The sequence below is a fragment of the Toxotes jaculatrix genome, chromosome 16, assembly GCF_017976425.1.
Source record: "Toxotes jaculatrix isolate fToxJac2 chromosome 16, fToxJac2.pri, whole genome shotgun sequence".
NCBI classification, from domain to species: Eukaryota; Metazoa; Chordata; class Actinopteri; family Toxotidae; genus Toxotes; species Toxotes jaculatrix.
In genome coordinates this window covers 4,087,054-4,114,536 of record NC_054409.1, presented here as the reverse complement: position 1 = coordinate 4,114,536, position 27,483 = coordinate 4,087,054, and the positions used below count along the sequence as shown (strand labels likewise).

At 47.2% G+C, this 27,483-nt stretch overlaps 32 non-coding genes across 32 annotated transcripts; all 32 read right to left on the bottom strand.

Annotated features, from left to right (window-relative positions):
• Positions 1-225: 225 nt before the first annotated feature.
• Positions 226-416, bottom strand: LOC121196570. The gene has a single exon (XR_005896018.1). It is a non-coding gene; the product is annotated as a U2 spliceosomal RNA (small nuclear RNA).
• Positions 417-993: 577 nt separating this feature from the next.
• LOC121196367 lies at positions 994-1,157 on the bottom strand. The gene has a single exon (XR_005895831.1). It is a non-coding gene; the product is annotated as a U1 spliceosomal RNA (small nuclear RNA).
• Positions 1,158-2,319: 1,162 nt separating this feature from the next.
• LOC121196084 lies at positions 2,320-2,434 on the bottom strand. The gene has a single exon (XR_005895565.1). It is a non-coding gene; the product is annotated as a U5 spliceosomal RNA (small nuclear RNA).
• A 390-nt stretch (positions 2,435-2,824) lies between these two features.
• LOC121196569 lies at positions 2,825-3,015 on the bottom strand. The gene has a single exon (XR_005896017.1). It is a non-coding gene; the product is annotated as a U2 spliceosomal RNA (small nuclear RNA).
• Positions 3,016-3,592: 577 nt separating this feature from the next.
• Positions 3,593-3,756, bottom strand: LOC121196366. The gene has a single exon (XR_005895830.1). It is a non-coding gene; the product is annotated as a U1 spliceosomal RNA (small nuclear RNA).
• A 1,165-nt stretch (positions 3,757-4,921) lies between these two features.
• Positions 4,922-5,036, bottom strand: LOC121196083. Its single transcript, XR_005895564.1, has one exon. It is a non-coding gene; the product is annotated as a U5 spliceosomal RNA (small nuclear RNA).
• A 394-nt stretch (positions 5,037-5,430) lies between these two features.
• On the bottom strand, positions 5,431-5,621 carry LOC121196568. The gene has a single exon (XR_005896016.1). It is a non-coding gene; the product is annotated as a U2 spliceosomal RNA (small nuclear RNA).
• Positions 5,622-6,198: 577 nt separating this feature from the next.
• LOC121196364 lies at positions 6,199-6,362 on the bottom strand. The gene has a single exon (XR_005895829.1). It is a non-coding gene; the product is annotated as a U1 spliceosomal RNA (small nuclear RNA).
• A 1,165-nt stretch (positions 6,363-7,527) lies between these two features.
• LOC121196082 lies at positions 7,528-7,642 on the bottom strand. Its single transcript, XR_005895563.1, has one exon. It is a non-coding gene; the product is annotated as a U5 spliceosomal RNA (small nuclear RNA).
• Positions 7,643-8,036: 394 nt separating this feature from the next.
• Positions 8,037-8,227, bottom strand: LOC121196567. Its single transcript, XR_005896015.1, has one exon. It is a non-coding gene; the product is annotated as a U2 spliceosomal RNA (small nuclear RNA).
• A 577-nt stretch (positions 8,228-8,804) lies between these two features.
• On the bottom strand, positions 8,805-8,968 carry LOC121196363. Its single transcript, XR_005895828.1, has one exon. It is a non-coding gene; the product is annotated as a U1 spliceosomal RNA (small nuclear RNA).
• Positions 8,969-10,130: 1,162 nt separating this feature from the next.
• Positions 10,131-10,245, bottom strand: LOC121196080. Its single transcript, XR_005895561.1, has one exon. It is a non-coding gene; the product is annotated as a U5 spliceosomal RNA (small nuclear RNA).
• A 394-nt stretch (positions 10,246-10,639) lies between these two features.
• On the bottom strand, positions 10,640-10,830 carry LOC121196566. Its single transcript, XR_005896014.1, has one exon. It is a non-coding gene; the product is annotated as a U2 spliceosomal RNA (small nuclear RNA).
• Positions 10,831-11,407: 577 nt separating this feature from the next.
• On the bottom strand, positions 11,408-11,571 carry LOC121196361. The gene has a single exon (XR_005895826.1). It is a non-coding gene; the product is annotated as a U1 spliceosomal RNA (small nuclear RNA).
• Positions 11,572-12,737: 1,166 nt separating this feature from the next.
• LOC121196079 lies at positions 12,738-12,852 on the bottom strand. Its single transcript, XR_005895560.1, has one exon. It is a non-coding gene; the product is annotated as a U5 spliceosomal RNA (small nuclear RNA).
• Positions 12,853-13,246: 394 nt separating this feature from the next.
• LOC121196565 lies at positions 13,247-13,437 on the bottom strand. The gene has a single exon (XR_005896013.1). It is a non-coding gene; the product is annotated as a U2 spliceosomal RNA (small nuclear RNA).
• Positions 13,438-14,014: 577 nt separating this feature from the next.
• Positions 14,015-14,178, bottom strand: LOC121196360. Its single transcript, XR_005895825.1, has one exon. It is a non-coding gene; the product is annotated as a U1 spliceosomal RNA (small nuclear RNA).
• A 1,165-nt stretch (positions 14,179-15,343) lies between these two features.
• On the bottom strand, positions 15,344-15,458 carry LOC121196078. The gene has a single exon (XR_005895559.1). It is a non-coding gene; the product is annotated as a U5 spliceosomal RNA (small nuclear RNA).
• Positions 15,459-15,852: 394 nt separating this feature from the next.
• On the bottom strand, positions 15,853-16,043 carry LOC121196564. The gene has a single exon (XR_005896012.1). It is a non-coding gene; the product is annotated as a U2 spliceosomal RNA (small nuclear RNA).
• A 577-nt stretch (positions 16,044-16,620) lies between these two features.
• LOC121196359 lies at positions 16,621-16,784 on the bottom strand. The gene has a single exon (XR_005895824.1). It is a non-coding gene; the product is annotated as a U1 spliceosomal RNA (small nuclear RNA).
• A 1,165-nt stretch (positions 16,785-17,949) lies between these two features.
• Positions 17,950-18,064, bottom strand: LOC121196077. Its single transcript, XR_005895558.1, has one exon. It is a non-coding gene; the product is annotated as a U5 spliceosomal RNA (small nuclear RNA).
• Positions 18,065-18,458: 394 nt separating this feature from the next.
• On the bottom strand, positions 18,459-18,649 carry LOC121196638. Its single transcript, XR_005896083.1, has one exon. It is a non-coding gene; the product is annotated as a U2 spliceosomal RNA (small nuclear RNA).
• Positions 18,650-19,225: 576 nt separating this feature from the next.
• LOC121196245 lies at positions 19,226-19,389 on the bottom strand. The gene has a single exon (XR_005895717.1). It is a non-coding gene; the product is annotated as a U1 spliceosomal RNA (small nuclear RNA).
• A 1,162-nt stretch (positions 19,390-20,551) lies between these two features.
• Positions 20,552-20,666, bottom strand: LOC121196076. The gene has a single exon (XR_005895557.1). It is a non-coding gene; the product is annotated as a U5 spliceosomal RNA (small nuclear RNA).
• A 394-nt stretch (positions 20,667-21,060) lies between these two features.
• On the bottom strand, positions 21,061-21,251 carry LOC121196669. Its single transcript, XR_005896112.1, has one exon. It is a non-coding gene; the product is annotated as a U2 spliceosomal RNA (small nuclear RNA).
• A 576-nt stretch (positions 21,252-21,827) lies between these two features.
• LOC121196233 lies at positions 21,828-21,991 on the bottom strand. The gene has a single exon (XR_005895706.1). It is a non-coding gene; the product is annotated as a U1 spliceosomal RNA (small nuclear RNA).
• A 1,164-nt stretch (positions 21,992-23,155) lies between these two features.
• LOC121196075 lies at positions 23,156-23,270 on the bottom strand. The gene has a single exon (XR_005895556.1). It is a non-coding gene; the product is annotated as a U5 spliceosomal RNA (small nuclear RNA).
• A 394-nt stretch (positions 23,271-23,664) lies between these two features.
• On the bottom strand, positions 23,665-23,855 carry LOC121196562. Its single transcript, XR_005896010.1, has one exon. It is a non-coding gene; the product is annotated as a U2 spliceosomal RNA (small nuclear RNA).
• A 576-nt stretch (positions 23,856-24,431) lies between these two features.
• Positions 24,432-24,595, bottom strand: LOC121196289. The gene has a single exon (XR_005895757.1). It is a non-coding gene; the product is annotated as a U1 spliceosomal RNA (small nuclear RNA).
• Positions 24,596-25,757: 1,162 nt separating this feature from the next.
• On the bottom strand, positions 25,758-25,872 carry LOC121196226. The gene has a single exon (XR_005895699.1). It is a non-coding gene; the product is annotated as a U5 spliceosomal RNA (small nuclear RNA).
• Positions 25,873-26,266: 394 nt separating this feature from the next.
• Positions 26,267-26,457, bottom strand: LOC121196561. The gene has a single exon (XR_005896009.1). It is a non-coding gene; the product is annotated as a U2 spliceosomal RNA (small nuclear RNA).
• A 577-nt stretch (positions 26,458-27,034) lies between these two features.
• On the bottom strand, positions 27,035-27,198 carry LOC121196221. The gene has a single exon (XR_005895694.1). It is a non-coding gene; the product is annotated as a U1 spliceosomal RNA (small nuclear RNA).
• Between the last annotated feature and the right edge of the window lie 285 nt (positions 27,199-27,483).

Below are 27,483 nucleotides of genomic sequence, written 5' to 3'. Positions count from 1 at the left end.
AGTCTGGGAAACGATCAGGCGTCTTCAGGGAGTCCGCGACCAATCATCGTAGCTGAAGTGCACTGTGTTGTTGAGCGGGGTTCCCTGGGTGATATCAGTAAATCAACTGACTGGTTGTGCACAATTCACTTGATAAAAACTTAGCCGCATTTTCCTTCAGCCACTGTAAAAGTTTGACTCCTAACTAAACATGCGTGTCAGAGCTTGATTTTCTACAAAGCAAGAGAAAGGTGCACCGTTCCCGGCGGCACTGCAATGCCAGGTCGATGCGTGGAGTGAGCGGAGCAAGCTCCCTTTTCAGCTCCCTCTCCTAAAAATGGGTTTAATACGTTATCCCCATATAGGGGACATATCAGATATTAAACTGATAAGAACAGATACTACACTTGATCTTAGCCAAAAGGCCGAGAAGCGATGAGGCCCAAGCGTTTGACGTCCAAATCAAGCTCTTGGTACAACCGTCACTTGTCGCGGTGTCCCGTTTGTAAGCCAGCTTATCGATTGCCGCCACTTAGCAACTCCGCCCATCTGTCTGCCGTGTACTTTTCCCTGCCGCTATACAAAGATGTTTGACCTTTCACCAACTCAAAAGGCTCAGCCATACGGCAAAGCCGGCCAAAAATAGCTTCAACTCATTGCTGTTCCACACCAAAGCCTAGAAATAAAGCATACTAGAAGAACATCTAGCACACATTTCGTCCACAAACAAGCAGCAAAGTCGGACAGGAGAGCTCACACTTCATTTTGTCATGGAAAGGCCACGCCCACTTCCCCAATTCCAACGGGAACACGGGGAATTGTCATGACTAAACACGCCACTCTGTAGCGCACGCCAGAGAGCTTCTGCAGAGCAACACTGCCGCTTTGTGGACAGACTGCAAAAGCTGACATGTAACTCCAAATCAACAAAGCCACTTCACAAAACGGAGAGTCTTCAACAGGTTAGCGCATGGGCATTCCTGACACATTGTGTTTTCTTCTACACGCACGCAACAGGGGAGAGCGCGAACGCAGTCCCCCACTACCAGAAATTATGCAGTCGAGATTCCCACATTTGGGGAATTCGCAGGGGTCAGCACAGCCGGAGTGCAATGACTGAGCCTCGCCCTGGGTGAACCACCTTGTTGATCATGGTATCTCCCCTGCCAGGTAAGTATGAGCTGCAGCTGGAAGAGAGCGGGTGGTGGTCACCAGGCACCGCGCTCTGGCTGACGGTGCCTACAATGCATAATCCCACATTTCAGCGCCTTGAGCATCAGCTCCCCTTTGTCTGTTACATTTATGGCTGAAAAGACACAAACACTGCTGCAAATAGGCTGCGGCGTGCGGCAAACGCGCTTTGTTGGATCTACCCATCATGCACTGCTCTGCCAAAAACAAAGGAACACTGTGTGAAATGCCACTAGTCAAGCTGTCTCTTGGGAAAGAAAGCAAAGGCCCACGTGGGACACTTTTCAAAACATTTGACTAAATGAACTAAACACTGACATGAACTACTAACATGTATTGACTCAGCGAAAACCTTGGAGCTGACCTGGACTTTCCTGTGGTTTCCTCTTGTCCTTGTAACAGCAGTAGCTCCTCCCTTCCTTGTCAATAATTGTGCAGAAATATCTGAGGGCTTCTTTCTTCCTAAATCATAAGCAAGTCCTGTCCAGTCCAACTGTTTCTGCTCCTGTTTGACTTCTGAACTTGTCTCTGGCTGTGTGTCCACTTACTGCAGCCTCTGACATCAGACTGTAGAATCTTGATACATCAAAGGCATCAAAGGACAAACACACGCTCACACATACCGGTACTTATATCTTTGTGAGGACACTCTCTGGCATAATGCTTTCCCTCGCCCTAACCTCTCTCTCTCTTAGCATCTCAGACCTATGTCAGTAGCAGTGCCTCTGTCAAAGAATACAAAAAAAAAAAAAACACTAGACCTGTACACACATAAAGTCATGTATTCATGTAGTCATCTGTGAATGTGTGTTTGATGAGTGCAAAGTGAAAATGCTGCATGAACCTTGTTTTTGTAAAAGCTTCTCTTGTTTCCTTTGCTTCTTACAACTGTATATTTTTCAAGCATCATCTGTCATATTGAAGAAATAAGTTCATTCAGTAGCGTTATTTCTTTTTTTACTGTCATCATGTACACTTTTCTTGTCTCAAAGACGGCAGCATCCCCACCAAAGCCTAAAAATAAAGTATACCAGCGAAATGACAACATCTAGCACACATTTCTTCCGCAAAGAAAGAGCAAAGTCGGGCAGGGGAGCTCCCACTTGTGGCGCTCTATAAAGATGTTTGACTTTTCACCAACTCAAAAGGCTCAGCCATAAGGCCGAGCCAGCCAAAAATAACTTCAACTCATTGGTGTTCCTCTCCACGGAAGTCTTTAGTAAAAGGCGAAAGACTTGTGCGTTATGAAGAGAAACAAGAGTCAGAACAGGCCTGTCTCAGAGAGCAGCTGAGGACCCTAGTCGTCCCAGCTACCACCGTCGCGGTGCGCCTCCCTTGGCTTGCCGCGTGCTAAATCCCAGCCTCCCCTCCACGCCCCACCACCTCCAGCCTGAAAAATCCAGGCCTGGCTTTTACATGGAGACTACAAAGTCTGGGAAACGATCAGGCGTCTTCAGGGAGTCCGCGACCAATCATCGTAGCTGAAGTGCACTGTGTTGTTGAGCGGGGTTCCCTGGGTGATATCAGTAAATCAACTGACTGGTTGTGCACAATTCACTTGATCAAAACTTAGCCGCATTTTCCTTCAGCCACTGTAAAAGTTTGACTCCTAACTAAACATGCGTGTCAGAGCTTGATTTTCTACAAAGCAAGAGAAAGGTGCACCGTTCCCGGCGGCACTGCAATGCCAGGTCGATGCGTGGAGTGAGCGGAGCAAGCTCCCTTTTCAGCTCCCTCTCCTAAAAATGGGTTTAATACGTTATCCCCATATAGGGGACATATCAGATATTAAACTGATAAGAACAGATACTACACTTGATCTTAGCCAAAAGGCCGAGAAGCGATGAGGCCCAAGCGTTTGACGTCCAAATCAAGCTCTTGGTACAACCGTCACTTGTCGCGGTGTCCCGTTTGTAAGCCAGCTTATCGATTGCCGCCACTTAGCAACTCCGCCCATCTGTCTGCCGTGTACTTTTCCCTGCCGCTATACAAAGATGTTTGACCTTTCACCAACTCAAAAGGCTCAGCCATACGGCAAAGCCGGCCAAAAATAGCTTCAACTCATTGCTGTTCCACACCAAAGCCTAGAAATAAAGCATACTAGAACAACATCTAGCACACATTTCTTCCACAAACAAGCAGCACAGTCGGACAGGAGAGCTCACACTTCATTTTGTCATGGAAAGGCCACGCCCACTTCCCCAATTCCAACGGGAACACGGGGAATTGTCATGACTAAACACGCCACTCTGTAGCGCACGCCAGAGAGCTTCTGCAGAGCAACACTGCCGCTTTGTGGACAGACTGCAAAAGCTGACATGTAACTCCAAATCAACAAAGCCACTTCACAAAACGGAGAGTCTTCAACAGGTTAGCGCATGGGCATTCCTGACACATTGTGTTTTCTTCTACACGCACGCAACAGGGGAGAGCGCGAACGCAGTCCCCCACTACCAGAAATTATGCAGTCGAGATTCCCACATTTGGGGAATTCGCAGGGGTCAGCACAGCCGGAGTGCAATGACTGAGCCTCGCCCTGGGTGAACCACCTTGTTGATCATGGTATCTCCCCTGCCAGGTAAGTATGAGCTGCAGCTGGAAGAGAGCGGGTGGTGGTCACCAGGCACCGCGCTCTGGCTGACGGTGCCTACAATGCATAATCCCACATTTCAGCGCCTTGAGCATCAGCTCCCCTTTGTCTGTTACATTTATGGCTGAAAAGACACAAACACTGCTGCAAATAGGCTGCGGCGTGCGGCAAACGCGCTTTGTTGGATCTACCCATCATGCACTGCTCTGCCAAAAACAAAGGAACACTGTGTGAAATGCCACTAGTCAAGCTGTCTCTTGGGAAAGAAAGCAAAGGCCCACGTGGGACACTTTTCAAAACATTTGACTAAATGAACTAAACACTGACATGAACTACTAACATGTATTGACTCAGCGAAAACCTTGGAGCTGACCTGGACTTTCCTGTGGTTTCCTCTTGTCCTTGTAACAGCAGTAGCTCCTCCCTTCCTTGTCAATAATTGTGCAGAAATATCTGAGGGCTTCTTTCTTCCTAAATCATAAGCAAGTCCTGTCCAGTCCAACTGTTTCTGCTCCTGTTTGACTTCTGAACTTGTCTCTGGCTGTGTGTCCACTTACTGCAGCCTCTGACATCAGACTGTAGAATCTTGATACATCAAAGGCATCAAAGGACAAACACACGCTCACACATACCGGTACTTATATCTTTGTGAGGACACTCTCTGGCATAATGCTTTCCCTCGCCCTAACCTCTCTCTCTCTTAGCATCTCAGACCTATGTCAGTACCAGTGCCTCTGTCAAAGAATACAAAAAAAAAAAAAAAAACACTAGACCTGTACACACATAAAGTCATGTATTCATGTAGTCATCTGTGAATGTGTGTTTGATGAGTGCAAAGTGAAAATGCTGCATGAACCTTGTTTTTGTAAAAGCTTCTCTTGTTTCCTTTGCTTCTTACAACTGTATATTTTTCAAGCATCATCTGTCATATTGAAGAAATAAGTTCATTCAGTAGCGTTATTTCTTTTTTTACTGTCATCATGTACACTTTTCTTGTCTCAAAGACGGCAGCATCCCCACCAAAGCCTAAAAATAAAGTATACCAGCGAAATGACAACATCTAGCACACATTTCTTCCGCAAAGAAAGAGCAAAGTCGGACAGGGGAGCTCCCACTTGTGGCGCTCTATAAAGATGTTTGACTTTTCACCAACTCAAAAGGCTCAGCCATAAGGCCGAGCCAGCCAAAAATAACTTCAACTCATTGGTGTTCCTCTCCACGGAAGTCTTTAGTAAAAGGCGAAAGACTTGTGCGTTATGAAGAGAAACAAGAGTCAGAACAGGCCTGTCTCAGAGAGCAGCTGAGGACCCTAGTCGTCCCAGCTACCACCGTCGCGGTGCGCCTCCCTTGGCTTGCCGCGTGCTAAATCCCAGCCTCCCCTCCATTGCCCCCCCAGCATCTCCAGCCTGAAAAATCCAGGCCTGGCTTTTACATGGAGACTACAAAGTCTGGGAAACGATCAGGCGTCTTCAGGGAGTCCGCGACCAATCATCGTAGCTGAAGTGCACTGTGTTGTTGAGCGGGGTTCCCTGGGTGATATCAGTAAATCAACTGACTGGTTGTGCACAATTCACTTGATAAAAACTTAGCCGCATTTTCCTTCAGCCACTGTAAAAGTTTGACTCCTAACTAAACATGCGTGTCAGAGCTTGATTTTCTACAAAGCAAGAGAAAGGTGCACCGTTCCCGGCGGCACTGCAATGCCAGGTCGATGCGTGGAGTGAGCGGAGCAAGCTCCCTTTTCAGCTCCCTCTCCTAAAAATGGGTTTAATACGTTATCCCCATATAGGGGACATATCAGATATTAAACTGATAAGAACAGATACTACACTTGATCTTAGCCAAAAGGCCGAGAAGCGATGAGGCCCAAGCGTTTGACGTCCAAATCAAGCTCTTGGTACAACCGTCACTTGTCGCGGTGTCCCGTTTGTAAGCCAGCTTATCGATTGCCGCCACTTAGCAACTCCGCCCATCTGTCTGCCGTGTACTTTTCCCTGCCGCTATACAAAGATGTTTGACCTTTCACCAACTCAAAAGGCTCAGCCATACGGCAAAGCCGGCCAAAAATAGCTTCAACTCATTGCTGTTCCACACCAAAGCCTAGAAATAAAGCATACTAGAAGAACATCTAGCACACATTTCTTCCACAAACAAGCAGCACAGTCGGACAGGAGAGCTCACACTTCATTTTGTCATGGAAAGGCCACGCCCACTTCCCCAATTCCAACGGGAACACGGGGAATTGTCATGACTAAACACGCCACTCTGTAGCGCACGCCAGAGAGCTTCTGCAGAGCAACACTGCCGCTTTGTGGACAGACTGCAAAAGCTGACATGTAACTCCAAATCAACAAAGCCACTTCACAAAACGGAGAGTCTTCAACAGGTTAGCGCATGGGCATTCCTGACACATTGTGTTTTCTTCTACACGCACGCAACAGGGGAGAGCGCGAACGCAGTCCCCCACTACCAGAAATTATGCAGTCGAGATTCCCACATTTGGGGAATTCGCAGGGGTCAGCACAGCCGGAGTGCAATGACTGAGCCTCGCCCTGGGTGAACCACCTTGTTGATCATGGTATCTCCCCTGCCAGGTAAGTATGAGCTGCAGCTGGAAGAGAGCGGGTGGTGGTCACCAGGCACCGCGCTCTGGCTGACGGTGCCTACAATGCATAATCCCACATTTCAGCGCCTTGAGCATCAGCTCCCCTTTGTCTGTTACATTTATGGCTGAAAAGACACAAACACTGCTGCAAATAGGCTGCGGCGTGCGGCAAACGCGCTTTGTTGGATCTACCCATCATGCACTGCTCTGCCAAAAACAAAGGAACACTGTGTGAAATGCCACTAGTCAAGCTGTCTCTTGGGAAAGAAAGCAAAGGCCCACGTGGGACACTTTTCAAAACATTTGACTAAATGAACTAAACACTGACATGAACTACTAACATGTATTGACTCAGCGAAAACCTTGGAGCTGACCTGGACTTTCCTGTGGTTTCCTCTTGTCCTTGTAACAGCAGTAGCTCCTCCCTTCCTTGTCAATAATTGTGCAGAAATATCTGAGGGCTTCTTTCTTCCTAAATCATAAGCAAGTCCTGTCCAGTCCAACTGTTTCTGCTCCTGTTTGACTTCTGAACTTGTCTCTGGCTGTGTGTCCACTTACTGCAGCCTCTGACATCAGACTGTAGAATCTTGATACATCAAAGGCATCAAAGGACAAACACACGCTCACACATACCGGTACTTATATCTTTGTGAGGACACTCTCTGGCATAATGCTTTCCCTCGCCCTAACCTCTCTCTCTCTTAGCATCTCAGACCTATGTCAGTAGCAGTGCCTCTGTCAAAGAATACAAAAAAAAAAAAAAAAACACTAGACCTGTACACACATAAAGTCATGTATTCATGTAGTCATCTGTGAATGTGTGTTTGATGAGTGCAAAGTGAAAATGCTGCATGAACCTTGTTTTTGTAAAAGCTTCTCTTGTTTCCTTTGCTTCTTACAACTGTATATTTTTCAAGCATCATCTGTCATATTGAAGAAATAAGTTCATTCAGTAGCGTTATTTCTTTTTTTACTGTCATCATGTACACTTTTCTTGTCTCAAAGACGGCAGCATCCCCACCAAAGCCTAAAAATAAAGTATACCAGCGAAATGACAACATCTAGCACACATTTCTTCCGCAAAGAAAGAGCAAAGTCGGACAGGGGAGCTCCCACTTGTGGCGCTCTATAAAGATGTTTGACTTTTCACCAACTCAAAAGGCTCAGCCATAAGGCCGAGCCAGCCAAAAATAACTTCAACTCATTGGTGTTCCTCTCCACGGAAGTCTTTAGTAAAAGGCGAAAGACTTGTGCGTTATGAAGAGAAACAAGAGTCAGAACAGGCCTGTCTCAGAGAGCAGCTGAGGACCCTAGTCGTCCCAGCTACCACCGTCGCGGTGCGCCTCCCTTGGCTTGCCGCGTGCTAAATCCCAGCCTCCCCTCCATTGCCCCCCCAGCATCTCCAGCCTGAAAAATCCAGGCCTGGCTTTTACATGGAGACTACAAAGTCTGGGAAACGATCAGGCGTCTTCAGGGAGTCCGCGACCAATCATCGTAGCTGAAGTGCACTGTGTTGTTGAGCGGGGTTCCCTGGGTGATATCAGTAAATCAACTGACTGGTTGTGCACAATTCACTTGATAAAAACTTAGCCGCATTTTCCTTCAGCCACTGTAAAAGTTTGACTCCTAACTAAACATGCGTGTCAGAGCTTGATTTTCTACAAAGCAAGAGAAAGGTGCACCGTTCCCGGCGGCACTGCAATGCCAGGTCGATGCGTGGAGTGAGCGGAGCAAGCTCCCTTTTCAGCTCCCTCTCCTAAAAATGGGTTTAATACGTTATCCCCATATAGGGGACATATCAGATATTAAACTGATAAGAACAGATACTACACTTGATCTTAGCCAAAAGGCCGAGAAGCGATGAGGCCCAAGCGTTTGACGTCCAAATCAAGCTCTTGGTACAACCGTCACTTGTCGCGGTGTCCCGTTTGTAAGCCAGCTTATCGATTGCCGCCACTTAGCAACTCCGCCCATCTGTCTGCCGTGTACTTTTCCCTGCCGCTATACAAAGATGTTTGACCTTTCACCAACTCAAAAGGCTCAGCCATACGGCAAAGCCGGCCAAAAATAGCTTCAACTCATTGCTGTTCCACACCAAAGCCTAGAAATAAAGCATACTAGAAGAACATCTAGCACACATTTCTTCCACAAACAAGCAGCACAGTCGGACAGGAGAGCTCACACTTCATTTTGTCATGGAAAGGCCACGCCCACTTCCCCAATTCCAACGGGAACACGGGGAATTGTCATGACTAAACACGCCACTCTGTAGCGCACGCCAGAGAGCTTCTGCAGAGCAACACTGCCGCTTTGTGGACAGACTGCAAAAGCTGACATGTAACTCCAAATCAACAAAGCCACTTCACAAAACGGAGAGTCTTCAACAGGTTAGCGCATGGGCATTCCTGACACATTGTGTTTTCTTCTACACGCACGCAACAGGGGAGAGCGCGAACGCAGTCCCCCACTACCAGAAATTATGCAGTCGAGATTCCCACATTTGGGGAATTCGCAGGGGTCAGCACAGCCGGAGTGCAATGACTGAGCCTCGCCCTGGGTGAACCACCTTGTTGATCATGGTATCTCCCCTGCCAGGTAAGTATGAGCTGCAGCTGGAAGAGAGCGGGTGGTGGTCACCAGGCACCGCGCTCTGGCTGACGGTGCCTACAATGCATAATCCCACATTTCAGCGCCTTGAGCATCAGCTCCCCTTTGTCTGTTACATTTATGGCTGAAAAGACACAAACACTGCTGCAAATAGGCTGCGGCGTGCGGCAAACGCGCTTTGTTGGATCTACCCATCATGCACTGCTCTGCCAAAAACAAAGGAACACTGTGTGAAATGCCACTAGTCAAGCTGTCTCTTGGGAAAGAAAGCAAAGGCCCACGTGGGACACTTTTCAAAACATTTGACTAAATGAACTAAACACTGACATGAACTACTAACATGTATTGACTCAGCGAAAACCTTGGAGCTGACCTGGACTTTCCTGTGGTTTCCTCTTGTCCTTGTAACAGCAGTAGCTCCTCCCTTCCTTGTCAATAATTGTGCAGAAATATCTGAGGGCTTCTTTCTTCCTAAATCATAAGCAAGTCCTGTCCAGTCCAACTGTTTCTGCTCCTGTTTGACTTCTGAACTTGTCTCTGGCTGTGTGTCCACTTACTGCAGCCTCTGACATCAGACTGTAGAATCTTGATACATCAAAGGCATCAAAGGACAAACACACGCTCACACATACCGGTACTTATATCTTTGTGAGGACACTCTCTGGCATAATGCTTTCCCTCGCCCTAACCTCTCTCTCTCTTAGCATCTCAGACCTATGTCAGTAGCAGTGCCTCTGTCAAAGAATACAAAAAAAAAAAAAACACTAGACCTGTACACACATAAAGTCATGTATTCATGTAGTCATCTGTGAATGTGTGTTTGATGAGTGCAAAGTGAAAATGCTGCATGAACCTTGTTTTTGTAAAAGCTTCTCTTGTTTCCTTTGCTTCTTACAACTGTATATTTTTCAAGCATCATCTGTCATATTGAAGAAATAAGTTCATTCAGTAGCGTTATTTCTTTTTTTACTGTCATCATGTACACTTTTCTTGTCTCAAAGACGGCAGCATCCCCACCAAAGCCTAAAAATAAAGTATACCAGCGAAATGACAACATCTAGCACACATTTCTTCCGCAAAGAAAGAGCAAAGTCGGACAGGGGAGCTCCCACTTGTGGCGCTCTATAAAGATGTTTGACTTTTCACCAACTCAAAAGGCTCAGCCATAAGGCCGAGCCAGCCAAAAATAACTTCAACTCATTGGTGTTCCTCTCCACGGAAGTCTTTAGTAAAAGGCGAAAGACTTGTGCGTTATGAAGAGAAACAAGAGTCAGAACAGGCCTGTCTCAGAGAGCAGCTGAGGACCCTAGTCGTCCCAGCTACCACCGTCGCGGTGCGCCTCCCTTGGCTTGCCGCGTGCTAAATCCCAGCCTCCCCTCCATTGCCCCCCCAGCATCTCCAGCCTGAAAAATCCAGGCCTGGCTTTTACATGGAGACTACAAAGTCTGGGAAACGATCAGGCGTCTTCAGGGAGTCCGCGACCAATCATCGTAGCTGAAGTGCACTGTGTTGTTGAGCGGGGTTCCCTGGGTGATATCAGTAAATCAACTGACTGGTTGTGCACAATTCACTTGATAAAAACTTAGCCGCATTTTCCTTCAGCCACTGTAAAAGTTTGACTCCTAACTAAACATGCGTGTCAGAGCTTGATTTTCTACAAAGCAAGAGAAAGGTGCACCGTTCCCGGCGGCACTGCAATGCCAGGTCGATGCGTGGAGTGAGCGGAGCAAGCTCCCTTTTCAGCTCCCTCTCCTAAAAATGGGTTTAATACGTTATCCCCATATAGGGGACATATCAGATATTAAACTGATAAGAACAGATACTACACTTGATCTTAGCCAAAAGGCCGAGAAGCGATGAGGCCCAAGCGTTTGACGTCCAAATCAAGCTCTTGGTACAACCGTCACTTGTCGCGGTGTCCCGTTTGTAAGCCAGCTTATCGATTGCCGCCACTTAGCAACTCCGCCCATCTGTCTGCCGTGTACTTTTCCCTGCCGCTATACAAAGATGTTTGACCTTTCACCAACTCAAAAGGCTCAGCCATACGGCAAAGCCGGCCAAAAATAGCTTCAACTCATTGCTGTTCCACACCAAAGCCTAGAAATAAAGCATACTAGAAGAACATCTAGCACACATTTCTTCCACAAACAAGCAGCACAGTCGGACAGGAGAGCTCACACTTCATTTTGTCATGGAAAGGCCACGCCCACTTCCCCAATTCCAACGGGAACACGGGGAATTGTCATGACTAAACACGCCACTCTGTAGCGCACGCCAGAGAGCTTCTGCAGAGCAACACTGCCGCTTTGTGGACAGACTGCAAAAGCTGACATGTAACTCCAAATCAACAAAGCCACTTCACAAAACGGAGAGTCTTCAACAGGTTAGCGCATGGGCATTCCTGACACATTGTGTTTTCTTCTACACGCACGCAACAGGGGAGAGCGCGAACGCAGTCCCCCACTACCAGAAATTATGCAGTCGAGATTCCCACATTTGGGGAATTCGCAGGGGTCAGCACAGCCGGAGTGCAATGACTGAGCCTCGCCCTGGGTGAACCACCTTGTTGATCATGGTATCTCCCCTGCCAGGTAAGTATGAGCTGCAGCTGGAAGAGAGCGGGTGGTGGTCACCAGGCACAGCGCTCTGGCTGACGGTGCCTACAATGCATAATCCCACATTTCAGCGCCTTGAGCATCAGCTCCCCTTTGTCTGTTACATTTATGGCTGAAAAGACACAAACACTGCTGCAAATAGGCTGCGGCGTGCGGCAAACGCGCTTTGTTGGATCTACCCATCATGCACTGCTCTGCCAAAAACAAAGGAACACTGTGTGAAATGCCACTAGTCAAGCTGTCTCTTGGGAAAGAAAGCAAAGGCCCACGTGGGACACTTTTCAAAACATTTGACTAAATGAACTAAACACTGACATGAACTACTAACATGTATTGACTCAGCGAAAACCTTGGAGCTGATCTGGACTTTCCTGTGGTTTCCTCTTGTCCTTGTAACAGCACTAGCTCCTCCCTTCCTTGTCAATAATTGTGCAGAAATATCTGAGGGCTTCTTTCTTCCTAAATCATAAGCAAGTCCTGTCCAGTCCAACTGTTTCTGCTCCTGTTTGACTTCTGAACTTGTCTCTGGCTGTGTGTCCACTTACTGCAGCCTCTGACATCAGACTGTAGAATCTTGATACATCAAAGGCATCAAAGGACAAACACACGCTCACACATACCGGTACTTATATCTTTGTGAGGACACTCTCTGGCATAATGCTTTCCCTCGCCCTAACCTCTCTCTCTCTTAGCATCTCAGACCTATGTCAGTAGCAGTGCCTCTGTCAAAGAATACAAAAAAAAAAAAAAAAAACACTAGACCTGTACACACATAAAGTCATGTATTCATGTAGTCATCTGTGAATGTGTGTTTGATGAGTGCAAAGTGAAAATGCTGCATGAACCTTGTTTTTGTAAAAGCTTCTCTTGTTTCCTTTGCTTCTTACAACTGTATATTTTTCAAGCATCATCTGTCATATTGAAGAAATAAGTTCATTCAGTAGCGTTATTTCTTTTTTTACTGTCATCATGTACACTTTTCTTGTCTCAAAGACGGCAGCATCCCCACCAAAGCCTAAAAATAAAGTATACCAGCGAAATGACAACATCTAGCACACATTTCTTCCGCAAAGAAAGAGCAAAGTCGGACAGGGGAGCTCCCACTTGTGGCGCTCTATAAAGATGTTTGACTTTTCACCAACTCAAAAGGCTCAGCCATAAGGCCGAGCCAGCCAAAAATAACTTCAACTCATTGGTGTTCCTCTCCACGGAAGTCTTTAGTAAAAGGCGAAAGACTTGTGCGTTATGAAGAGAAACAAGAGTCAGAACAGGCCTGTCTCAGAGAGCAGCTGAGGACCCTAGTCGTCCCAGCTACCACCGTCGCGGTGCGCCTCCCTTGGCTTGCCGCGTGCTAAATCCCAGCCTCCCCTCCATTGCCCCCCCAGCATCTCCAGCCTGAAAAATCCAGGCCTGGCTTTTACATGGAGACTACAAAGTCTGGGAAACGATCAGGCGTCTTCAGGGAGTCCGCGACCAATCATCGTAGCTGAAGTGCACTGTGTTGTTGAGCGGGGTTCCCTGGGTGATATCAGTAAATCAACTGACTGGTTGTGCACAATTCACTTGATAAAAACTTAGCCGCATTTTCCTTCAGCCACTGTAAAAGTTTGACTCCTAACTAAACATGCGTGTCAGAGCTTGATTTTCTACAAAGCAAGAGAAAGGTGCACCGTTCCCGGCGGCACTGCAATGCCAGGTCGATGCGTGGAGTGAGCGGAGCAAGCTCCCTTTTCAGCTCCCTCTCCTAAAAATGGGTTTAATACGTTATCCCCATATAGGGGACATATCAGATATTAAACTGATAAGAACAGATACTACACTTGATCTTAGCCAAAAGGCCGAGAAGCGATGAGGCCCAAGCGTTTGACGTCCAAATCAAGCTCTTGGTACAACCGTCACTTGTCGCGGTGTCCCGTTTGTAAGCCAGCTTATCGATTGCCGCCACTTAGCAACTCCGCCCATCTGTCTGCCGTGTACTTTTCCCTGCCGCTATACAAAGATGTTTGACCTTTCACCAACTCAAAAGGCTCAGCCATACGGCAAAGCCGGCCAAAAATAGCTTCAACTCATTGCTGTTCCACACCAAAGCCTAGAAATAAAGCATACTAGAAGAACATCTAGCACACATTTCTTCCACAAACAAGCAGCACAGTCGGACAGGAGAGCTCACACTTCATTTTGTCATGGAAAGGCCACGCCCACTTCCCCAATTCCAACGGGAACACGGGGAATTGTCATGACTAAACACGCCACTCTGTAGCGCACGCCAGAGAGCTTCTGCAGAGCAACACTGCCGCTTTGTGGACAGACTGCAAAAGCTGACATGTAACTCCAAATCAACAAAGCCACTTCACAAAACGGAGAGTCTTCAACAGGTTAGCGCATGGGCATTCCTGACACATTGTGTTTTCTTCTACACGCACGCAACAGGGGAGAGCGCGAACGCAGTCCCCCACTACCAGAAATTATGCAGTCGAGATTCCCACATTTGGGGAATTCGCAGGGGTCAGCACAGCCGGAGTGCAATGACTGAGCCTCGCCCTGGGTGAACCACCTTGTTGATCATGGTATCTCCCCTGCCAGGTAAGTATGAGCTGCAGCTGGAAGAGAGCGGGTGGTGGTCACCAGGCACCGCGCTCTGGCTGACGGTGCCTACAATGCATAATCCCACATTTCAGCGCCTTGAGCATCAGCTCCCCTTTGTCTGTTACATTTATGGCTGAAAAGACACAAACACTGCTGCAAATAGGCTGCGGCGTGCGGCAAACGCGCTTTGTTGGATCTACCCATCATGCACTGCTCTGCCAAAAACAAAGGAACACTGTGTGAAATGCCACTAGTCAAGCTGTCTCTTGGGAAAGAAAGCAAAGGCCCACGTGGGACACTTTTCAAAACATTTGACTAAATGAACTAAACACTGACATGAACTACTAACATGTATTGACTCAGCGAAAACCTTGGAGCTGACCTGGACTTTCCTGTGGTTTCCTCTTGTCCTTGTAACAGCAGTAGCTCCTCCCTTCCTTGTCAATAATTGTGCAGAAATATCTGAGGGCTTCTTTCTTCCTAAATCATAAGCAAGTCCTGTCCAGTCCAACTGTTTCTGCTCCTGTTTGACTTCTGAACTTGTCTCTGGCTGTGTGTCCACTTACTGCAGCCTCTGACATCAGACTGTAGAATCTTGATACATCAAAGGCATCAAAGGACAAACACACGCTCACACATACCGGTACTTATATCTTTGTGAGGACACTCTCTGGCATAATGCTTTCCCTCGCCCTAACCTCTCTCTCTCTTAGCATCTCAGACCTATGTCAGTACCAGTGCCTCTGTCAAAGAATACAAAAAAAAAAAAAAAAACACTAGACCTGTACACACATAAAGTCATGTATTCATGTAGTCATCTGTGAATGTGTGTTTGATGAGTGCAAAGTGAAAATGCTGCATGAACCTTGTTTTTGTAAAAGCTTCTCTTGTTTCCTTTGCTTCTTACAACTGTATATTTTTCAAGCATCATCTGTCATATTGAAGAAATAAGTTCATTCAGTAGCGTTATTTCTTTTTTTACTGTCATCATGTACACTTTTCTTGTCTCAAAGACGGCAGCATCCCCACCAAAGCCTAAAAATAAAGTATACCAGCGAAATGACAACATCTAGCACACATTTCTTCCGCAAAGAAAGAGCAAAGTCGGACAGGGGAGCTCCCACTTGTGGCGCTCTATAAAGATGTTTGACTTTTCACCAACTCAAAAGGCTCAGCCATAAGGCCGAGCCAGCCAAAAATAACTTCAACTCATTGGTGTTCCTCTCCACGGAAGTCTTTAGTAAAAGGCGAAAGACTTGTGCGTTATGAAGAGAAACAAGAGTCAGAACAGGCCTGTCTCAGAGAGCAGCTGAGGACCCTAGTCGTCCCAGCTACCACCGTCGCGGTGCGCCTCCCTTGGCTTGCCGCGTGCTAAATCCCAGCCTCCCCTCCATTGCCCCCCCAGCATCTCCAGCCTGAAAAATCCAGGCCTGGCTTTTACATGGAGACTACAAAGTCTGGGAAACGATCAGGCGTCTTCAGGGAGTCCGCGACCAATCATCGTAGCTGAAGTGCACTGTGTTGTTGAGCGGGGTTCCCTGGGTGATATCAGTAAATCAACTGACTGGTTGTGCACAATTCACTTGATAAAAACTTAGCCGCATTTTCCTTCAGCCACTGTAAAAGTTTGACTCCTAACTAAACATGCGTGTCAGAGCTTGATTTTCTACAAAGCAAGAGAAAGGTGCACCGTTCCCGGCGGCACTGCAATGCCAGGTCGATGCGTGGAGTGAGCGGAGCAAGCTCCCTTTTCAGCTCCCTCTCCTAAAAATGGGTTTAATACGTTATCCCCATATAGGGGACATATCAGATATTAAACTGATAAGAACAGATACTACACTTGATCTTAGCCAAAAGGCCGAGAAGCGATGAGGCCCAAGCGTTTGACGTCCAAATCAAGCTCTTGGTACAACCGTCACTTGTCGCGGTGTCCCGTTTGTAAGCCAGCTTATCGATTGCCGCCACTTAGCAACTCCGCCCATCTGTCTGCCGTGTACTTTTCCCTGCCGCTATACAAAGATGTTTGACCTTTCACCAACTCAAAAGGCTCAGCCATACGGCAAAGCCGGCCAAAAATAGCTTCAACTCATTGCTGTTCCACACCAAAGCCTAGAAATAAAGCATACTAGAAGAACATCTAGCACACATTTCTTCCACAAACAAGCAGCACAGTCGGACAGGAGAGCTCACACTTCATTTTGTCATGGAAAGGCCACGCCCACTTCCCCAATTCCAACGGGAACACGGGGAATTGTCATGACTAAACACGCCACTCTGTAGCGCACGCCAGAGAGCTTCTGCAGAGCAACACTGCCGCTTTGTGGACAGACTGCAAAAGCTGACATGTAACTCCAAATCAACAAAGCCACTTCACAAAACGGAGAGTCTTCAACAGGTTAGCGCATGGGCATTCCTGACACATTGTGTTTTCTTCTACACGCACGCAACAGGGGAGAGCGCGAACGCAGTCCCCCACTACCAGAAATTATGCAGTCGAGATTCCCACATTTGGGGAATTCGCAGGGGTCAGCACAGCCGGAGTGCAATGACTGAGCCTCGCCCTGGGTGAACCACCTTGTTGATCATGGTATCTCCCCTGCCAGGTAAGTATGAGCTGCAGCTGGAAGAGAGCGGGTGGTGGTCACCAGGCACCGCGCTCTGGCTGACGGTGCCTACAATGCATAATCCCACATTTCAGCGCCTTGAGCATCAGCTCCCCTTTGTCTGTTACATTTATGGCTGAAAAGACACAAACACTGCTGCAAATAGGCTGCGGCGTGCGGCAAACGCGCTTTGTTGGATCTACCCATCATGCACTGCTCTGCCAAAAACAAAGGAACACTGTGTGAAATGCCACTAGTCAAGCTGTCTCTTGGGAAAGAAAGCAAAGGCCCACGTGGGACACTTTTCAAAACATTTGACTAAATGAACTAAACACTGACATGAACTACTAACATGTATTGACTCAGCGAAAACCTTGGAGCTGACCTGGACTTTCCTGTGGTTTCCTCTTGTCCTTGTAACAGCAGTAGCTCCTCCCTTCCTTGTCAATAATTGTGCAGAAATATCTGAGGGCTTCTTTCTTCCTAAATCATAAGCAAGTCCTGTCCAGTCCAACTGTTTCTGCTCCTGTTTGACTTCTGAACTTGTCTCTGGCTGTGTGTCCACTTACTGCAGCCTCTGACATCAGACTGTAGAATCTTGATACATCAAAGGCATCAAAGGACAAACACACGCTCACACATACCGGTACTTATATCTTTGTGAGGACACTCTCTGGCATAATGCTTTCCCTCGCCCTAACCTCTCTCTCTCTTAGCATCTCAGACCTATGTCAGTAGCAGTGCCTCTGTCAAAGAATACAAAAAAAAAAAAAAAAACACTAGACCTGTACACACATAAAGTCATGTATTCATGTAGTCATCTGTGAATGTGTGTTTGATGAGTGCAAAGTGAAAATGCTGCATGAACCTTGTTTTTGTAAAAGCTTCTCTTGTTTCCTTTGCTTCTTACAACTGTATATTTTTCAAGCATCATCTGTCATATTGAAGAAATAAGTTCATTCAGTAGCGTTATTTCTTTTTTTACTGTCATCATGTACACTTTTCTTGTCTCGAAGACGGCAGCATCCCCACCAAAGCCTAAAAATAAAGTATACCAGCGAAATGACAACATCTAGCACACATTTCTTCCGCAAAGAAAGAGCAAAGTCGGACAGGGGAGCTCCCACTTGTGGCGCTCTATAAAGATGTTTGACTTTTCACCAACTCAAAAGGCTCAGCCATAAGGCCGAGCCAGCCAAAAATAACTTCAACTCATTGGTGTTCCTCTCCACGGAAGTCTTTAGTAAAAGGCGAAAGACTTGTGCGTTATGAAGAGAAACAAGAGTCAGAACAGGCCTGTCTCAGAGAGCAGCTGAGGACCCTAGTCGTCCCAGCTACCACCGTCGCGGTGCGCCTCCCTTGGCTTGCCGCGTGCTAAATCCCAGCCTCCCCTCCATTGCCCCCCCAGCATCTCCAGCCTGAAAAATCCAGGCCTGGCTTTTACATGGACACTACAAAGTCTGGGAAACGATCAGGCGTCTTCAGGGAGTCCGCGACCAGTCATCGTAGCTGAAGTGCACTGTGTTGTTGAGCGGGGTTCCCTGGGTGATATCAGTAAATCAACTGACTGGTTGTGCACAATTCACTTGATAAAAACTTAGCCGCATTTTCCTTCAGCCACTGTAAAAGTTTGACTCCTAACTAAACATGCGTGTCAGAGCTTGATTTTCTACAAAGCAAGAGAAAGGTGCACCGTTCCCGGCGGCACTGCAATGCCAGGTCGATGCGTGGAGTGAGCGGAGCAAGCTCCCTTTTCAGCTCCCTCTCCTAAAAATGGGTTTAACACGTTATCCCCATATAGGGGACATATCAGATATTAAACTGATAAGAACAGATACTACACTTGATCTTAGCCAAAAGGCCGAGAAGCGATGAGGCCCAAGCGTTTGACGTCCAAATCAAGCTCTTGGTACAACCGTCACTTGTCGCGGTGTCCCGTTTGTAAGCCAGCTTATCAATTGCCGCCACTTAGCAACTCCGCCCATCTGTCTGCTGTGTACTTTTCCCTGCCGCTATACAAAGATGTTTGACCTTTCACCAACTCAAAAGGCTCAGCCATACGGCAAACCAGCCAAAAATAGCTTCAACTCATTGCTGTTCCACACCAAAGCCTAGAAATAAAGCATACTAGAACAACATCTAGCACACATTTCTTCCACAAACAAGCAGCACAGTCGGACAGGAGAGCTCACACTTCATTTTGTCATGGAAAGGCCACGCCCACTTCCCCAATTCCAATGGGAACACGGGGAATTGTCATGACTAAACACGCCACTCTGTAGCGTACACCAGAGAGCTTCTGCAGAGCAACACTGCCGCTTTGTGGACAGACTGCAAAAGCTGACATGTAACTCCAAATCAACAAAGCCACTTCACAAAATGGAGAGCCTTCAAGAGGTTAGCGCATGGACATTCCTGACACATTGTGTTTTCTTCTACACGCACGCAACAGGGGAGAGCGCGAACGCAGTCCCCCACTACCAGAAATTATGCAGTCGAGATTCCCACATTTGGGGAATTCGCAGGGGTCAGCACAGCCGGAGTGCAATGGCTGAGCCTCGCCCTGGGTGAACCACCTTGTTGATCATGGTATCTCCCCTGCCAGGTAAGTATGAGCTGCAGTTGGAAGAGAGCGGGTGGTGGTCACCAGGCACAGCGCTCTGGCTGACGGTGCCTACAATGCATAATCCCACATTTCAGCGCCTTGAGCATCAGCTCCCCTTTGTCTGTTACATTTATGGCTGAAAAGACACAAACACTGCTGCAAATAGGCTGTGGCGTGCGGCAAACGCGCTTTGTTGGATCTACCCATCATGCACTGCTCTGCCAAAAACAAAGGAACACTGTGTGAAATGCCACTAGTCAAGCTGTCTCTTGGGAAAGAAAGCAAAGGCCCACGTGGGACACTTTTCAAAACATTTGACTAAATGAACTAAACACTGACATGAACTACTAACATGTATTGACTCAGCGAAAACCTTGGAGCTGATCTGGACTTTCCTGTGGTTTCCTCTTGTCCTTGTAACAGCAGTAGCTCCTCCCTTCCTTGTCAATAATTGTGCAGAAATATCTGAGGGCTTCTTTCTTCCTAAATCATAAGCAAGTCCTGTCCAGTCCAACTGTTTCTGCTCCTGTTTGACTTCTGAACTTGTCTCTGGCTGTGTGTCCACTTACTGCAGCCTCTGACATCAGACTGTAGAATCTTGATACATCAAAGGCATCAAAGGACAAACACACGCTCACACATACCGGTACTTATATCTTTGTGAGGACACTCTCTGGCATAATGCTTTCCCTCGCCCTAACCTCTCTCTCTCTTAGCATCTCAGACCTATGTCAGTACCTGTGCCTCTGTCAAAGAATACAAAAAAAAAAAAAACACTAGACCTGTACACACATAAAGTCATGTATTCATGTAGTCATCTGTGAATGTGTGTTTGATGAGTGCAAAGTGAGAATGCTGCATGAACCTTGTTTTTGTAAAAGCTTCTCTTGTTTCCTTTGCTTCTTACAACTGTATATTTTTCAAGCATCATCTGTCATATTGAAGAAATAAGTTCATTCAGTAGCGTTATTTCTTTTTTTACTGTCATCATGTACACTTTTCTTGTCTCGAAGACGGCAGCATCCCCACCAAAGCCTAAAAATAAAGTATACCAGCGAAATGACAACATCTAGCACACATTTCTTCCGCAAAGAAAGAGCAAAGTCGGACAGGGGAGCTCCCACTTGTGGCGCTCTATAAAGATGTTTGACTTTTCACCAACTCAAAAGGCTCAGCCATAAGGCCGAGCCAGCCAAAAATAACTTCAACTCATTGGTGTTCCTCTCCACGGAAGTCTTTAGTAAAAGGCGAAAGACTTGTGCGTTATGAAGAGAAACAAGAGTCAGAACAGGCCTGTCTCAGAGAGCAGCTGAGGACCCTAGTCGTCCCAGCTACCACCGTCGCGGTGCGCCTCCCTTGGCTTGCCGCGTGCTAAATCCCAGCCTCCCCTCCATTGCCCCCCCAGCATCTCCAGCCTGAAAAATCCAGGCCTGGCTTTTACATGGACACTACAAAGTCTGGGAAACGATCAGGCGTCTTCAGGGAGTCCGCGACCAATCATCGTAGCTGAAGTGCACTGTGTTGTTGAGCGGGGTTCCCTGGGTGATATCAGTAAATCAACTGACTGGTTGTGCACAATTCACTTGATAAAAACTTAGCCGCATTTTCCTTCAGCCACTGTAAAAGTTTGACTCCTAACTAAACGTGTGTGTCAGAGCTTGATTTTCTACAAAGCAAGAGAAAGGTGCACCGTTCCCGGCGGCACTGCAATGCCAGGTCGATGCGTGGAGTGAGCGGAGCAAGCTCCCTTTTCAGCTCCCTCTCCTAAAAATGGGTTTAACACGTTATCCCCATATAGGAGACATATCAGATATTAAACTGATAAGAACAGATACTACACTTGATCTTAGCCAAAAGGCCGAGAAGCGATGAGGCCCAAGCGTTTGACGTCCAAATCAAGCTCTTGGTACAACCGTCACTTGTCGCGGTGTCCCGTTTGTAAGCCAGCTTATCAATTGCCGCCACTTAGCAACTCCGCCCATCTGTCTGCTGTGTACTTTTCCCTGCCGCTATACAAAGATGTTTGACCTTTCACCAACTCAAAAGGCTCAGCCATACGGCAAACCGGCCAAAAATAGCTTCAACTCATTGCTGTTCCACACCAAAGCCTAGAAATAAAGCATACTAGAACAACATCTAGCACACATTTCTTCCACAAACAAGCAGCACAGTCGGACAGGAGAGCTCACACTTCATTTTGTCATGGAAAGGCCACGCCCACTTCCCCAATTCCAATGGGAACACGGGGAATTGTCATGACTAAACACGCCACTCTGTAGCGTACGCCAGAGAGCTTCTGCAGAGCAACACTGCCGCTTTGTGGACAGACTGCAAAAGCTGACATGTAACTCCAAATCAACAAAGCCACTTCACAAAATGGAGAGCCTTCAAGAGGTTAGCGCATGGACATTCCTGACACATTGTGTTTTCTTCTACACGCACGCAACAGGGGAGAGCGCGAACGCAGTCCCCCACTACCAGAAATTATGCAGTCGAGATTCCCACATTTGGGGAATTCGCAGGGGTCAGCACAGCCGGAGTGCAATGGCTGAGCCTCGCCCTGGGTGAACCACCTTGTTGATCATGGTATCTCCCCTGCCAGGTAAGTATGAGCTGCAGTTGGAAGAGAGCGGGTGGTGGTCACCAGGCACAGCGCTCTGGCTGACGGTGCCTACAATGCATAATCCCACATTTCAGCGCCTTGAGCATCAGCTCCCCTTTGTCTGTTACATTTATGGCTGAAAAGACACAAACACTGCTGCAAATAGGCTGTGGCGTGCGGCAAACGCGCTTTGTTGGATCTACCCATCATGCACTGCTCTGCCAAAAACAAAGGAACACTGTGTGAAATGCCACTAGTCAAGCTGTCTCTTGGGAAAGAAAGCAAAGGCCCACGTGGGACACTTTTCAAAACATTTGACTAAATGAACTAAACACTGACATGAACTACTAACATGTATTGACTCAGCGAAAACCTTGGAGCTGATCTGGACTTTCCTGTGGTTTCCTCTTGTCCTTGTAACAGCAGTAGCTCCTCCCTTCCTTGTCAATAATTGTGCAGAAATATCTGAGGGCTTCTTTCTTCCTAAATCATAAGCAAGTCCTGTCCAGTCCAACTGTTTCTGCTCCTGTTTGACTTCTGAACTTGTCTCTGGCTGTGTGTCCACTTACTGCAGCCTCTGACATCAGACTGTAGAATCTTGATACATCAAAGGCATCAAAGGACAAACACACGCTCACACATACCGGTACTTATATCTTTGTGAGGACACTCTCTGGCATAATGCTTTCCCTCGCCCTAACCTCTCTCTCTCTTAGCATCTCAGACCTATGTCAGTACCTGTGCCTCTGTCAAAGAATACAAAAAAAAAAAAAAAACACTAGACCTGTACACACATAAAGTCATGTATTCATGTAGTCATCTGTGAATGTGTGTTTGATGAGTGCAAAGTGAAAATGCTGCATGAACCTTGTTTTTGTAAAAGCTTCTCTTGTTTCCTTTGCTTCTTACAACTGTATATTTTTCAAGCATCATCTGTCATATTGAAGAAATAAATTCATTCAGTAGCGTTATTTCTTTTTTTACTGTCATCATGTACACTTTTCTTGTCTCGAAGACGGCAGCATCCCCACCAAAGCCTAAAAATAAAGTATACCAGCGAAATGACAACATCTAGCACACATTTCTTCCGCAAAGAAAGAGCAAAGTCGGACAGGGGAGCTCCCACTTGTGGCGCTCTATAAAGATGTTTGACTTTTCACCAACTCAAAAGGCTCAGCCATAAGGCCGAGCCAGCCAAAAATAACTTCAACTCATTGGTGTTCCTCTCCACGGAAGTCTTTAGTAAAAGGCGAAAGACTTGTGCGTTATGAAGAGAAACAAGAGTCAGAACAGGCCTGTCTCAGAGAGCAGCTGAGGACCCTAGTCGTCCCAGCTACCACCGTCGCGGTGCGCCTCCCTTGGCTTGCCGCGTGCTAAATCCCAGCCTCCCCTCCATTGCCCCCCCAGCATCTCCAGCCTGAAAAATCCAGGCCTGGCTTTTACATGGACACTACAAAGTCTGGGAAACGATCAGGCGTCTTCAGGGAGTCCGCGACCAATCATCGTAGCTGAAGTGCACTGTGTTGTTGAGCGGGGTTCCCTGGGTGATATCAGTAAATCAACTGACTGGTTGTGCACAATTCACTTGATAAAAACTTAGCCGCATTTTCCTTCAGCCACTGTAAAAGTTTGACTCCTAACTAAACATGCGTGTCAGAGCTTGATTTTCTACAAAGCAAGAGAAAGGTGCACCGTTCCCGGCGGCACTGCAATGCCAGGTCGATGCGTGGAGTGAGCGGAGCAAGCTCCCTTTTCAGCTCCCTCTCCTAAAAATGGGTTTAATACGTTATCCCCATATAGGGGACATATCAGATATTAAACTGATAAGAACAGATACTACACTTGATCTTAGCCAAAAGGCCGAGAAGCGATGAGGCCCAAGCGTTTGACGTCCAAATCAAGCTCTTGGTACAACCGTCACTTGTCGCGGTGTCCCGTTTGTAAGCCAGCTTATCAATTGCCGCCACTTAGCAACTCCGCCCATCTGTCTGCCGTGTACTTTTCCCTGCCGCTATACAAAGATGTTTGACCTTTCACCAACTCAAAAGGCTCAGCCATACGGCAAACCGGCCAAAAATAGCTTCAACTCATTGCTGTTCCACACCAAAGCCTAGAAATAAAGCATACTAGAACAACATCTAGCACACATTTCTTCCACAAACAAGCAGCACAGTCGGACAGGAGAGCTCACACTTCATTTTGTCATGGAAAGGCCACGCCCACTTCCCCAATTCCAATGGGAACACGGGGAATTGTCATGACTAAACACGCCACTCTGTAGCGTACGCCAGAGAGCTTCTGCAGAGCAACACTGCCGCTTTGTGGACAGACTGCAAAAGCTGACATGTAACTCCAAATCAACAAAGCCACTTCACAAAATGGAGAGCCTTCAAGAGGTTAGCGCATGGACATTCCTGACACATTGTGTTTTCTTCTACACGCACGCAACAGGGGAGAGCGCAAACGCAGTCCCCCACTACCAGAAATTATGCAGTCGAGATTCCCACATTTGGGGAATTCGCAGGGGTCAGCACAGCCGGAGTGCAATGGCTGAGCCTCGCCCTGGGTGAACCACCTTGTTGATCATGGTATCTCCCCTGCCAGGTAAGTATGAGCTGCAGTTGGAAGAGAGCGGGTGGTGGTCACCAGGCACAGCGCTCTGGCTGACGGTGCCTACAATGCATAATCCCACATTTCAGCGCCTTGAGCATCAGCTCCCCTTTGTCTGTTACATTTATGGCTGAAAAGACACAAACACTGCTGCAAATAGGCTGTGGCGTGCGGCAAACGCGCTTTGTTGGATCTACCCATCATGCACTGCTCTGCCAAAAACAAAGGAACACTGTGTGAAATGCCACTAGTCAAGCTGTCTCTTGGGAAAGAAAGCAAAGGCCCACGTGGGACACTTTTCAAAACATTTGACTAAATGAACTAAACACTGACATGAACTACTAACATGTATTGACTCAGCGAAAACCTTGGAGCTGATCTGGACTTTCCTGTGGTTTCCTCTTGTCCTTGTAACAGCAGTAGCTCCTCCCTTCCTTGTCAATAATTGTGCAGAAATATCTGAGGGCTTCTTTCTTCCTAAATCATAAGCAAGTCCTGTCCAGTCCAACTGTTTCTGCTCCTGTTTGACTTCTGAACTTGTCTCTGGCTGTGTGTCCACTTACTGCAGCCTCTGACATCAGACTGTAGAATCTTGATACATCAAAGGCATCAAAGGACAAACACACGCTCACACATACCGGTACTTATATCTTTGTGAGGACACTCTCTGGCATAATGCTTTCCCTCGCCCTAACCTCTCTCTCTCTTAGCATCTCAGACCTATGTCAGTAGCAGTGCCTCTGTCAAAGAATACAAAAAAAAAAAAAACACTAGACCTGTACACACATAAAGTCATGTATTCATGTAGTCATCTGTGAATGTGTGTTTGATGAGTGCAAAGTGAAAATGCTGCATGAACCTTGTTTTTGTAAAAGCTTCTCTTGTTTCCTTTGCTTCTTACAACTGTATATTTTTCAAGCATCATCTGTCATATTGAAGAAATAAGTTCATTCAGTAGCGTTATTTCTTTTTTTACTGTCATCATGTACACTTTTCTTGTCTCGAAGACGGCAGCATCCCCACCAAAGCCTAAAAATAAAGTATACCAGCGAAATGACAACATCTAGCACACATTTCTTCCGCAAAGAAAGAGCAAAGTCGGACAGGGGAGCTCCCACTTGTGGCGCTCTATAAAGATGTTTGACTTTTCACCAACTCAAAAGGCTCAGCCATAAGGCCGAACCAGCCAAAAATAACTTCAACTCATTGGTGTTCCTCTCCACGGAAGTCTTTAGTAAAAGGCGAAAGACTTGTGCGTTACGAAGAGAAACAAGAGTCAGAACAGGCCTGTCTCAGAGAGCAGCTGAGGACCCTAGTCGTCCCAGCTACCACCGTCGCGGTGCGCCTCCCTTGGCTTGCCGCGTGCTAAATCCCAGCCTCCCCTCCATTGCCCCCCCAGCATCTCCAGCCTGAAAAATCCAGGCCTGGCTTTTACATGGACACTACAAAGTCTGGGAAACGATCAGGCGTCTTCAGGGAGTCCGCGACCAGTCATCGTAGCTGAAGTGCACTGTGTTGTTGAGCGGGGTTCCCTGGGTGATATCAGTAAATCAACTGACTGGTTGTGCACAATTCACTTGATAAAAACTTAGCCGCATTTTCCTTCAGCCACTGTAAAAGTTTGACTCCTAACTAAACATGCGTGTCAGAGCTTGATTTTCTACAAAGCAAGAGAAAGGTGCACCGTTCCCGGCGGCACTGCAATGCCAGGTCGATGCGTGGAGTGAGCGGAGCAAGCTCCCTTTTCAGCTCCCTCTCCTAAAAATGGGTTTAATACGTTATCCCCATATAGGGGACATATCAGATATTAAACTGATAAGAACAGATACTACACTTGATCTTAGCCAAAAGGCCGAGAAGCGATGAGGCCCAAGCGTTTGACGTCCAAATCAAGCTCTTGGTACAACCGTCACTTGTCGCGGTGTCCTGTTTGTAAGCCAGCTTGTCAATTGCCGCCACTTAGCAACTCCGCCCATCTGTCTGCTGTGTACTTTTCCCTGCCGCTATACAAAGATGTTTGACCTTTCACCAACTCAAAAGGCTCAGCCATACGGCAAAGCCGGCCAAAAATAGCTTCAACTCATTGCTGTTCCACACCAAAACCTAGAAATAAAGCATACTAGAACAACATCTAGCACACATTTCTTCCACAAACAAGCAGCACAGTCGGACAGGAGAGCTCACACTTCATTTTGTCATGGAAAGGCCACGCCCGCTTCCCCAATTCCAATGGGAACACGGGGAATTGTCATGACTAAACACGCCACTCTGTAGCGTACGCCAGAGAGCTTCTGCAGAGCAACACTGCCGCTTTGTGGACAGACTGCAAAAGCTGACATGTAACTCCAAATCAACAAAGCCACTTCACAAAATGGAGAGCCTTCAAGAGGTTAGCGCATGGACATTCCTGACACATTGTGTTTTCTTCTACACGCACGCAACAGGGGAGAGCGCGAACGCAGTCCCCCACTACCAGAAATTATGCAGTCGAGATTCCCACATTTGGGGAATTCGCAGGGGTCAGCACAGCCGGAGTGCAATGGCTGAGCCTCGCCCTGGGTGAACCACCTTGTTGATCATGGTATCTCCCCTGCCAGGTAAGTATGAGCTGCAGTTGGAAGAGAGCGGGTGGTGGTCACCAGGCACAGCGCTCTGGCTGACGGTGCCTACAATGCATAATCCCACATTTCAGCGCCTTGAGCATCAGCTCCCCTTTGTCTGTTACATTTATGGCTGAAAAGACACAAACACTGCTGCAAATAGGCTGTGGCGTGCGGCAAACGCGCTTTGTTGGATCTACCCATCATGCACTGCTCTGCCAAAAACAAAGGAACACTGTGTGAAATGCCACTAGTCAAGCTGTCTCTTGGGAAAGAAAGCAAAGGCCCAC